The sequence below is a fragment of the Triticum aestivum genome, chromosome 3A, assembly GCF_018294505.1.
Source record: "Triticum aestivum cultivar Chinese Spring chromosome 3A, IWGSC CS RefSeq v2.1, whole genome shotgun sequence".
NCBI lineage: Eukaryota > Viridiplantae > Streptophyta > Magnoliopsida > Poales > Poaceae > Triticum > Triticum aestivum.
Window position 1 is genome coordinate 292675045 of NC_057800.1, and position 12720 is coordinate 292687764.

Sequence of the window (12720 nt, forward strand, 5' to 3'; positions counted from 1 at the left end):
ATACGCTCGATCCCCTTTGGCCGGACACACTTTCCTGGGTCATGCCCGGCCTCGAAAGATCAACACGTCGTAGCCCCACCTAGGCACAAGAGAGAGGTCAGCACGCCGGTCTAAATCCTATGCGCAGGGGTCTGGGCCTATCGCCCATTGCACACCTGCACGTTGCGAGGGCAGCCGGTGAGCAGACCTAGCAACCTCCATTTCCAAGGAAGTTGCGTTATGCGGTCCAACCCGGCGCGCGCTGCTCAGCCACTGACATCACGAAGGCTTCGGCTGATACCACGACGTCGAGTGCCCATAACTAATATCGCGTAGCGTATAGGTCAGTGGCAAGACTCAGATCAAATACCAAGATCTCGTTAAGCGTGTTATTTAGAAGTAACCGCGGATGATAACCAGGGCCATGCCCACCTCTCTCCTAGGTAGTCTCAACCTGCCCTCTCGCTCTGCCGCAAAGTAATAGTTGGGGGCCGTCGGGAACCCAGGCCCACCACTACCTGGATGGAACCACCTACCCCTTCAGCCCCCACATCGGAATCACTTGCGCGTAATCTACGAGCCGACCCGACTTTATCACCACATGTATCACTTATTATGTATATAAGTATATACCCGTGATCACCTCCCAAGTGATCATGGCCCAACAGTATAGCATGGCAGACGAACAAGAATGTAAGGCCACTGATGGAATACTAGCATCTGACACTAAGCATTTAGGATTGCTGGTAAAGGTAACAACAGTAGTAGCAAGGACAGGCTATGCATCAGAATAGGATTAACGGAAAGCAGTAACATGCTACACTACTCTAATGCAAGCAGTAGAGAGAAGAATAGGCGATATCGGGTTGATTAAGGGGGGGGGGCTTGCCTGGTCGCTCTGGCAAGAAGGAGGGGTCGTCAACACCGTAGTCGTACTGGGTAGCAGCGTCGTCGGTCTTGGTGTCTAGCTAGAGAAGAGGGGGAAGAAACAATGAATACCAGGCAAACAGATGCATATTGATGCATGACACAACAAGTAACGGTGCTAGGAGTTCCCTAATGTGGTAGGAGGTGATACCGGTGAAGGGGGGAAACATCCGGGAAAGTATCCCCGGTGTTTTGCGTTTTCGGAGAGATGAACCGGAGGGGGAAAGTTGTGTGTTCTCTATGCTAGGGATGTGTGGCGGACAAACGCTATGCGTATCCGGATTCGTCTTGTCGTATTGAGCAACTTTCATGTATAAAACTTTTTCATCTGAGTTACAAATTATTTTCTATGATTTTTCCAAGATTTAAACAATATCATGAAAATCCCTGAAATTTTGCTAAGTCTGAGAATTTGACATTTTTAAACATCTTTTAGCTGTTTTCAAAAGGCTACAACTATGGATCTGTACCTCGTATGATTTTTTGACTTATATCTATTTTGAGCATTTTTTTGTGATCTATATGTTTGTACTAATTATATCCATATTAGAGTTCATTTGCTTGATCATCAACAGGACTAAAGTGGCTATGAAAATACATTTGTTTTCTAGTTTTTTTTTGTTAATAGAACATTGAACTTTGTGATTTTCATAGGAATTAATCCACACATCGAAAGGGTTTGGTCAAGTGGGATAAAATGGAGTTTGTCAAGTATACTTTCTACTCATATTTTCTTTAGCCATGTTAGTAGTTGTTTAGCCGTAGTTTATGGGCAGCCGAGGGGGTTACTCGACGTAGAAATGAAAAGGCTAGCTAGCGCTGCTACAGTAGCTAGTAGCAGCATAGATTCAGCAGAGAAGCAGCGTCATGCAAACTAGCTTTGCGAGACGTGCCGCTGCATGGCGTATGCGTGGGCCTGCAGAACGGGGCCGGGGAGGCCGACGCGGGCGGGCGACAGTGGTCACGGCCAGCACGGCGGGGCATGCGCGTGCGCGGGTGCAGGGGGCCTGCTGCTAAGGGCGCTGGGGCGAGCGCGCTCGGGGAGAGTGAGCTCCGGGAGGCGTCGGCGGCAGAGGTAGTAGCGGCTGGCAGGCGTGAAGCGCGACAGCGGCGTAGATGGGCAGCAGTAGCGAGCGACGGCGGCTGAGCTGTAGCAAGACAAGGTGAGGCCATACGAGGGCGCGGGCGAGGACATCCGAACCGGGACTAGGCAACAGCAGCAGGCAGCACGCTCGCGGGAGAGAGGCAAGGCGCGGGCAAAACGGCAATGGTGCTACGGTTTCTGAAAGTGCTGGCTAAGGACGGTGTTTACCTCCTGGGAACCCGCTGGGTAAACAGCATACGCGGACGCGACAATAGGATGTCGAGTCCACGACAGCGCCATGGCCGGCGGTGAGGGGCTCTCGTCCACGACTGTCAGACGAGCTAGAGGACGTGAATGGCAGTGAGAAAAGAGGGGAAATAGAGGGGGCTCACTATGAGTCAGAAGAGGAGCTCGAGGAGGCCGAGGGTGCAGTGACGGTGGCAAATACAAGCGGTAATGTTCGGTGACTGACATGGGGGAAGAAGGTGCGAGCGGCGTTGTGGCGGCTCCTTAGCCTTGACTCGGGGAAGATGACGATGAAGAGGACCACATCGGAGCTGCTGGACACGCTGGCGGCGCGCAGGGACGATGGCGGCTGCGGGATCAAGCGGCGCACGGCGACGGCGGCGTCGGGCGGAATACAGAGGGAGGGAACGAGCAAGGGAGAGGGAGTGAGTGAGTACTAGGGTTCGCTAGGGGGTCGACGAGGCTCTTATCCCCTCGGGGCACCGGTGGATGGCTGACCCGTGGCTCTCCTAAGTATGGACATTGCGCGTGCGTCCAGCGCGCCTCTACGAATAGAGTAGGAGGAGACAGGGGTGTCTGGTGGGCTTGGCTTCACACTATTCGTTTGGGCTTCAAGTGCCCAGTAGTGCCTTTCCTTTTTATTTTCTGTTTTGCTTTTCTTTTTAACACCAATTGACTTTAGTAAAATGTGTAACCTAGTGACCTAATTACCTAGCAATATTTAGTATTGTCACAAAAGTTTGGGGACAAAAAGAATGCATTTAAAATTATGTTTGTAACCAAATGGGAGAAAAAGGTACTGTTGGACCTGTTTTCTTAATGCTAGAGTCACCTAGTGATCTTTCGTGATGTTGAATTTCATAAAATAATTACTTCATGAATATTTGCAACCCTTCGAACATTTCTATTTGATAGTTTGAAGAGAAAGAATTTGACTTGTTATTTTGATTTTTATTAAGTGGCAAATTGGCTTAATAAAACATGATAACATGGCACATTAGGGTGAGGTTACTGTAGCATGATTCTCGGGGTGTTACAAATCTCCTCCACTACAAGAAATCTCGTCTCGAGATTTAAAAGATGGAGTTCGGGGGAAGTTCTAGTTACGAAATTCCAACGGATCTTCTCGGCCTTGGTTGGTCTTCTCGAAGAGGTTGATCCATAGCGTTGATGTCTTCAATTCAATGCATATGGGCATCATGATGAAGTCGTCATTCTTCCTTAGGGATCTCCATCATACTTACGAAAAAGATAAGGGGGAAAACTCATGAAGTACGAAGCTCAATACATGTTAGGTACCTAGGGGCTATCTCAGTGAACGAGGTATAGAGTCACCTCTCGAGTTAAAATTCGGGAAGTCATCAAGAGTAAGTTAAGAAGGTGAATTCAGGAGTTTCAAGAGGATAGGCAACCGTTTGTCGCCTGTATTGAAATGTGACAGGGGTTTAGAGCAATGGGAAAGTATTGTGTCTGATACTAGAAAAGATCAGTAGGAAGGTGTCCTATGAATTATATACGAAGCCAACCGGGTGGAATAAATTTGGAAATAGGAATGTGCAGAAGAATCAGGTTTTGATCCTATGGAACTATGGGTTATGGGACCACCATGTGGGTTAAAAGTAGAAGGAGTGGTGACATCTTGCGTGATCATGTAAGCAAGGCATGTCAGAGGATAGCCTATCATTTAAGTCGGCAACAACATCAGTACCAAGGGCGAGGGACGAAGAGAACCATTTTCCTGCTCATCGAAATGAGGCGGACCAATAGGCAAAGTTCTCGTCCATCGGTGGTTACCGGAATATCAACAACAATAGTAACAGGGTCTTACTGACAAAGTTATACATCGAGGTGTTAGATAAGCAGGGAATTATCTCTGCTCAGATAAGTTAGATTACGAGAAAGGTTAAACAAAGCAATGGAAAGGAAAATTCTGATTATTAATTCAATCAGGACAATGGAAAGAAAAATGTGTTTAAACACAAATATCAGGAGTATATCCTTCCCAAGGGCAAGCAGAGCATGATATCCATGACATGATAGAAAGTAGAGAAACCATTTAGAAAAGGGGAGAGGAATTCAATGACATTACCCATACAACGGTGTATGGATAATTGATAAAGAAAATTTAGCATTTTGAAGATCGGAGTACCACAGACATGCTTCGAGATAGCATTGACATGGTCTTCAAGCAAGGTCATACTTTGGATACACAAAGGATCCATCAGGAACATCTTATAGAATATGTCTTACAATTTCCTGATGGAAGAATGGCTAACCTTGCTAAAAAGGAAACTATAACAATAGGCCCTCCGGGCAGGTGTGTTAGGATGACATCACCTTATTGGGTTAAAGACCAATGTTATAACTCTTGGGAATATGTCCCAACCATCGTATCTAACCGAGATTCAGATCTCATTGGTGTTAGGATACCTCAGACTCAGGATGCCAGAGAAGAAAAGGTGCGACAAATTGACGAGAAGACATTATAAGATTCTCAGGAAATGAACTATGGAAGCGAGTTCTCAAACAAGAGTTCATCATTAAATGAAGGAGAGGTGAGGAGGTGGCTGATAGACTCAGCAACAATTCATCGACAATTTTGAAGAATGGATTTCCAAAATTATGTGAACAAGGAGATATCATTTGTCAGATCAAATGATATAATGATATATGCTCGAGGAAAACATACCCAATTAAACATCAATTGAAAGGTGCACCCGAAATATGGGATTATGTAGCATGACCGATGTTAGAATGGTGATTCGATAACCAATGGTCTAAGAATGAACGGTCAACCATCTGCTTCAAAGCAATAGGGTTGCTAGAAGGGCAGAATCCAAACAGTACCATTCGCTTGTTGATATTCCCGGTTAGTCCATACTTGGACCAAGAAAAAATTGTGCTTGTGAGAAGTATCACTATATCAAGAATTCTTAAGAGGTGGAGCAATCCTTGCAACATCCTTGACATAAAGGACAGTAATACTTCAAGGTAGAACATAATACAAACTGGATAGCAAGTTGCATCCATAACATGAACAAGTTTGTGATGAAAGGAAGGTAAAGATGTTGTCGATGGTAACTCAAATTACCAAGGGACGAGGATTGAACTTACCATCATGAATTCAATTGATATCCTGGAAGGAGTCCAAATGTTGATGATGATCATGACAAATTTTGTTGAGTGGCTCCATGAAGATGTAATAGATCGGCGATGACATCAAGTCAAAGGGATGATGAAGCGAAAGGTTAATGGAACCAAGGGTACGACACAAACTCCAAACCAAGCTCGTTGTCCAAAGCAAAATGAAATGATGAGGAAGATTGACGTAAGATTAGCTCATCATCAAAAATTGTGCTCTGGGAAGGACTGGGTAGCATAGTTAAAATTTAGCACAATAAGGATATAGCCGATCAGGCTTGGGATGACTTGAAGGATTATTAAACTCGTAAGCAACGGAAATTACTTAGAGTTATTGAATCGGAGTGCGGACTTGATTTAGTTATAGGTGTCCCCAAGTGACTTAACAACTCAGACCCAGGAAAAATTGGAATCAATGAGACCCATAAAAACCAACATAGTCCAGTGATATTATCGAGATACCATAGGGTAATACTCGAAGGTGGAGCAGAATAGAGGTTGGACAGGTGAAATGATCTGCCGAAGATGAGTATTTTAACTCATCGGAGAAATGGGATCAAAGAAGAACAAGATGGTCGGAACCACGATTGCAAAAGTCCAAATCATGGATACATGATCAAATTATACCTAGGGAATAATTATTGTTACGAGAAGCTTCCATGATAAGATCCACATCGTTTCCATAGGCATGAACACAAAGTTCAAGATCGAATCCCACTTCTTCAATGTATAACCTTCCATTCACCTCTCGCTTTTCGAAAATGACATTAGTTGTTGAAAGTTTTACCTGGTGCATTACTAGATAACTATGACCCGTGAAATCTTTCGGGTTCACACAGAGTAAGGAAGGCATAGGTTTAACTCATCGGGGCATCTTATGAACACATACCACCAACTTCAAGAGCGAATAACTCAAGCTCGGGAGTAGAGCATGGTTGACAAAAAGCAGGGGGTACAATTTACCAATGGCATTATGTATCCGATGAAAGGCTCACAAGTTTAATGAATATGAACAACGGTGTCAGACAAAATCTAAAAAAGCATCTGGTGGTCCATAATGGATCTAATGTGAGTATCGGTACTCAACCAGAGGAAGAAAGAATGCAAGGAGATTAGATTATAGAAACATCTGACTATCTCAAAGCTCAAATGCAAAGGAATTATGAATTACAAGACAAAGGATCAGAAGCAATGGTTTGATTAGGGATGGATAAGTTGAATAGCCTTAGGGTTACAATCAATGGCAATTTGGTTGGTCGAGATCCAGCTCATCTTTAAAATGGCGTCTGAGCCGGAAGGATGAGTTCTAGGATCTGGTTGAGGATTGCGAGCATTCGTAATTTATTGAATCAATGGACTCAAGATGATAGTGACAAAGGATGCCAATAAGATTACTATACTTATGGGATTAACCATAATGCCAGCAAGCAAGAATTTGAAGAGCAATAAGATGCTGAGGGTTTTCGGAAGATCAAATAGTATTTCGAAGACTTTGGGGAAACACATGAACAATTGGCGAGAAACAAATCCTCGGTGTGTGTGTGTGAGGATTAATTTGTAGGTGTATTCAGGTGACAAGGAACTGCAAGGCAGTAGGCACAAGGATTCTCGGAACAACAACGAGTATTTCGGGGTATCTTGTAATAACAAGAGCAACTCGAGACTAAGGTAAGAATGGCAAGTGCATGTAGTTATCTATAGGGGTGACGGTGGAAGGGAATTGCAAACGCAATGAGCACAAGTTCTCGGGATAACATCGGTGAGTATCTTCTGAATCTTGTGGTGCAGCAGGCGATCATCTGTGATAAGGGGCTCTCCGGAAGGAAGTAATTACGAGAACCTAGAGTTAGAGTTAGCGAAATCTTTTAACCTGAATAGAAGAGAGATCAGAGTCCCAGAGTATAGATGAGGAATAAAAGATCCTAATACCTCCCAATGGCGACATGGGCCCGTAAGCCGCACAGCCATGTTAGTTAAAAGTTTTGCAATGACTAGACTCAACTTCGGCCAAGGAGTTTGGAAGGGGGATTCCTACAGGCAGTCAGCTTTGATACCAATTTGTGAAGCCCCCGATTTGACCATACACTAATCATACACGCAAATGTGTGCGACCAAGATCAGGGACTCACGGGAAGATATCACAACACAACTCTAGACACAAATAAAATAATACAAGCTTTATATTACAAGCCAGGGGCCTCGAAGGCTCGAATACAAATGCTTGAAGACATAAGAGTCAGCGGAAGCAATAAAATCTGAGTACAAACATAAGTAAGCAAGTTTGCCTTAAGAAGGCTAGCACAGAAGTAGCAACGATCGAAAAGGCAAGGCCTCCTGCCTGGGACCTCCTAACAACTCCTCAAGGTTGAACTCCACGTAGAATCAACCTCGGGATCCTCTGGCTCCTAGAATCCATCATCTGGGCGCAACAACCGGGTACAAAAAGGGGGGAAAGGGGGAGCAAAGCAACCGTGAGTACTCATCCAAAGTACTTGCAAGCAAGGAGCTACATTACATATGCATTGGTATCCATGAAAGGGGTAGTATATGTGGACCGAACTGCAGAATGCCAGAATAAGAGGGGGATAGCAAGTCCTATCGATGACTACGCTTCTGGAAGCCTCCATCTTGAAGCAGTAGAAGAGAGTAGATGGTAAGATAACCAAGTATCATCGCATAGCATAAACCTACCCGGCGATCCTCTCCTCGTCGCCCTATGAGAGAGCGGTCACTAGGTTGTATATGGCACTTGGAAGGGTGTGTTTTATTAAATATCCGGTTCTAATTGTCATAAGGTCAAGGTACCACTCCGGGTCATCCTTTTACTAAGGGACATGGCTATTTGAATAGATAAACTTCCCTACAGGGGTGCACCACATTTCCCAACACGCTCGATCCCCTTTGGCCGGACACACTTTCCTGGGTCATGCCCGGCCCTGGAAGATCAACACGTCGCAGCCCCACCTCGGCACAACATAGAGGTCAGCACGCCGGTCTAAATCCTATGCACGCAGGGGTCTGGGCCCATCGCCCATTGCACACCTGCATGTTGCAAGGGCGGCAGGTGAGCAGACCTAGCAACCTCCATTTCCAAGGAAGTTGCGTTACACGGTCCAACCCACCACGCATCGCTCAGTCGCTGACATTACGAAGGCTTCGGCTGATACCACGATGTCGAGTGCCCATAACTGATCCCGCATAGTTCGTTAGTGCGTATAGGCCAGTGGCCAGACTCAGATCAAATACCAAGATCTTGTTAAGCGTGTTATTTATAAGTAACAACGGACGCCGACCAGGGCCAAGCCCATCTCTCTCCTAGGTGGTGTCAACCTGACCTGTCGCTCCACCACAAAGTAACAGTTGGGGGCTGTCGGGAACCCAGGCACACCACTACCTGGATGGAACCACCTACCCCTTCAGCCCCCACATCGGAATAACTTGTGGGCACTCTACGAGTCGGCCCGACTTTAGTCACCACATGTATCACTTATTATGTATATAAGTATATACCCGTGATCACCTCCCAAGTGATCACAGCCCGATAGTATAGCATGGCAGACGGACAAGAATGTAGGGCCGCTGATGGACTACTAGCATCCTATACTAAGCATTTAGGATTGGAGGTAAAGATAACAACAGTAGTAGCAAGGACAGGCTATGCATCAGAATAGGATTAACAGAAAGCAGTAACATGCTACAATACTCTAATGCAAGCTGTAAAGAGAAGAATAGGCGATATCAGGTTGATCAAGGGGGGCTTGCCTGGTCGCTCTGGCAAGAAGGAGGGGTCGTCAACACCGTAGTTGTACTGGGTAGCAATGGCGTCGATCTCAGTGTCTAGCGAGAGAAGAGGGCGAAAAACAATGAATACAAGGCAAACAGATGTATATCGATGCATGACACAACAATTAACGGTGCTAGGAGTGCCCTAACGCAGTAGGAGGTGATACCGGTGAAGGGAGGAAACATCTGAGAAAGTATCCCCGGTGTTTTGCATTTTCGGACAGATGAACCAGAGGGGGAAAGTTGCGTGTCAGGACCCCGACTCGATGTCACATCGATCTAGCCGGTAACACCTCATATCACTTTGCGGCCTCACGCACGGTATCCCCACGGGTGTCGCCTTACCTTTGCCCGGGACCGTTTGCGCCTTTTGGCTCACGTATATGATAGTGTCGCTAGCATCCATATGATAAGGAGCCCGGGCTGACATGACTAGTCGTAAACCCAAAGTGGCACAGACTTACAGGGACAGGCATCCATGACCCAGCTTCGAACGTGTCGGTCATCAGCAAATGGGTCCGGGCTGTAGCACTGGGCTAGCAGGACTCCGGTAAACCGGGCTGTAGCGGGCTAACAGGACTCCGGTACTCAAAGCGTGACATTTCCCCGAAGGGACAGACACAGGAACGAAGAAGGACACATGCCGGCCAGCCTAAGTGTTCCAGAGCAGTAGCAAGCTACCATGGCTCAGCGGTAACACTAGGAGACATTTCCTGGTAAGAGAGGCTACTAAAGATAAACAACTAGATAGTCAGATCCCACACATACCAAGCATTTCAATCATACACACAATATGCTCGATATGTGCAAATACAACGAAGCATCACAACATGACTCTACGACACAAGTACTTTATTTAAGGCTCAGGGAGCCATACATAACATACACAAAGATACGGGTCTCACGACCCAACATACAAGTCGTACAGTCATACAAACCAGCAGCGGAAGTAACTTGTCTGAGTACAGACAACTAGTAAAATAAAAGAAGCTTGGAAAGCCTAGCTATACTACGTGGTCCTTCACAAGCTCAGGGTCACCACCTGGGCCTTTAGCCTACTCGTTGATGTCAACGTCTACATAGAACCCATCAGAAGGGGTTGCAGCGTCTTCTGTAAAAATGTAGATTATAGCAACATGAGTACAAAGGTACTCAGCAAGACTTACATCAGATCCTACATACATGCATATTATCAAGAAGGGTTGGTGGAGTTATTGCAGCAAGCCAGCTTTGACTCTTGGCTAGGCTATCCTACGATACTACAACTTGAAATGGTTTTGCGCACACGAGTCCACTACTCACCAATCCAATACACTACCGAGGATCCACCTCCGTCTTCCTACGGAAAAGCCATCCTCGGCACTCACACTTATCTTGAGGCTTTTAGTAGTTTCCATTTACTTGTCTATGAACTGTATAGGCAACGAAGTAGTCCTTTACCGCGGACGCGGCTATTCGAATAGATCATGTTAACCCTGCAGGGGTGTACTCCTTCATACACGCTCTCACCACTTACCGTCGTTTACACGACATGTACTCGGCAACCTTCAAGCGGAAGCCCAACGTGGGTGTCGGCCACGACCTACCTAATCACTTAAGCCTCCAGTCCAGGTTTATCGCCTATCCAGGTTCCATCCGCAGGGAGTCCGGCCGAGGTTTCCCATACGGCCCCGAACGATGTGAACAGGGTTCCCGAGATACCTAACGGGTATTCGGTACACCCGACCACGTACCTACCGCATCACAGCCCACCCCTACGGTCAGCGCTGTCCACGGCCTCCAGTAGACTACAAACACCAGAAACTACTTGCAACTCCTGGACGGAGAACTAGGGTGAATAAGAAGCCGAGAGGGTCCATTGGTTTCGGGCCCAATGCATGGTAGTAGCTGATTCTTAAATCACACATACAGATCTCAGTGCTTAAGGCCGGCTTCAATGAAACAACCCACCATGTACTCCTACATGGCCTCTCATCGATACCTTTACCAAATTGTGTTCACCACACCACTCTCATTACCGACATAATCATTTCACTCTAGCCCATCACCCAGATGAACCAGACCTGACACGACTCTAAGCATAGCAGGCATAGCAAGGTAGGAACAACACATACATATGGCTCAATCAACTCCTACACATGCTAGTGGGTTTCATCTAGTTACTGTGGCAATGACAGGTCATGCAGAGGAAATGGGTTCAACTACCGTAGCACACAGCAGTTTGAAACGCATTGTCTTAATGCAGTAAAAGAGAGCAGGAGCGAGAACATGGGATTGTATCGATATGACCAAATGGTTGGTTGCTTGCCTGACGGGTCGGTGCACTGGTATTGCTCTTCGTCGGGGTTATCACGGTACTCCTCGGGGGCAGAACCTGCCGTAGAGAGCACCGATACACAAACATTACCAAACAGTATGCAACAATATGATGCATGCATGAGACATGGCAAAATGAGTGTATTGGGCTAATGCAACTAAGAACAGATGGGTTTGAACTAATTTGAACCATTGATTCAAAGTTCAAACTCATAAGTTGCCATTTAAGGTGTTTTATCTTGTTCTGTGATAAACAGCAGGTTAGCTTGTTTAAACATGCATGAAACCAGTACAGATGGAAAGATTGGATTTTTCTGATCATTTTTCATATATAACTTGTTTGATTTGGAGCTACGGTTGATTTTATATGAATTTTGGAAGTTTGAAACATTTTCTAGAATTTCCTGTGTAAAAATAATTCCAGTAATTAAATTACTGCGTCAGCACTACGTCATGATGACGTCAGTGGTCAACGGGCTGGTCCAGGTCAAACTGACCAGTGGGTCCCGCATGTCAGTATTCAATTAGTTTAACTAAATTAGATTTAAACTAACTGGATTAATTAACAAAGGGGGCCCCACATGTCATAGACCCAGGGGGTCAACCGGGGCCCACCCGTGGTCAAAGTCAGAGTCAAACACGCCGGCGGGGCGGCGAAAGTGCTTTTTGCCATTCCGGCAACCAAATGGACGGCGGAAGGCATCTACGTGTTGCTGAGGTTGAGCCGCGACTATTGGTGGTGGTGGTTGGGCTCGGGGTGGCCGGAGTTGGCGCCGGCGGAGACTTTGGCGGCCGCCGGAGTTCGGTTGAAGACGAACTCGTGGCTAGAGTGTGCGGTGAGGTGCGGGGAGTGCATGGTTAGCCCCAACGCGGCGTGGTGAGTGCGATGGACAAGGTGAGGTGGCCGGAGGATGGCCGGGAGCACGTCGGCGAAGAGGTCTGCGATGGCACGTGCGGGTGAGCTTAGTGTGCTCGCTGTGGTGCACGAGAGAGAGAAAGAGAGGAAGGGGAAGTTAGCCCAGCTCACTGCGGTCTTGATGGAAAGGACGGCGTGGTCGGGGACGAGCTGCTGCGGCGGCGACGGCGAAGGGGATCTCCGACGATGGCGGTTCGGGCGAGGTTGGTGCGGCGGCTTCGGGGCACGCGAGCGCTCGGGGCTCGGCTAGCTCGAAGAAGTAGAGGATGGCGGAGCTTCTGGACACGGTGGCGCGGCATGGAGACGACGGGGAGCACGGCTACGGCGG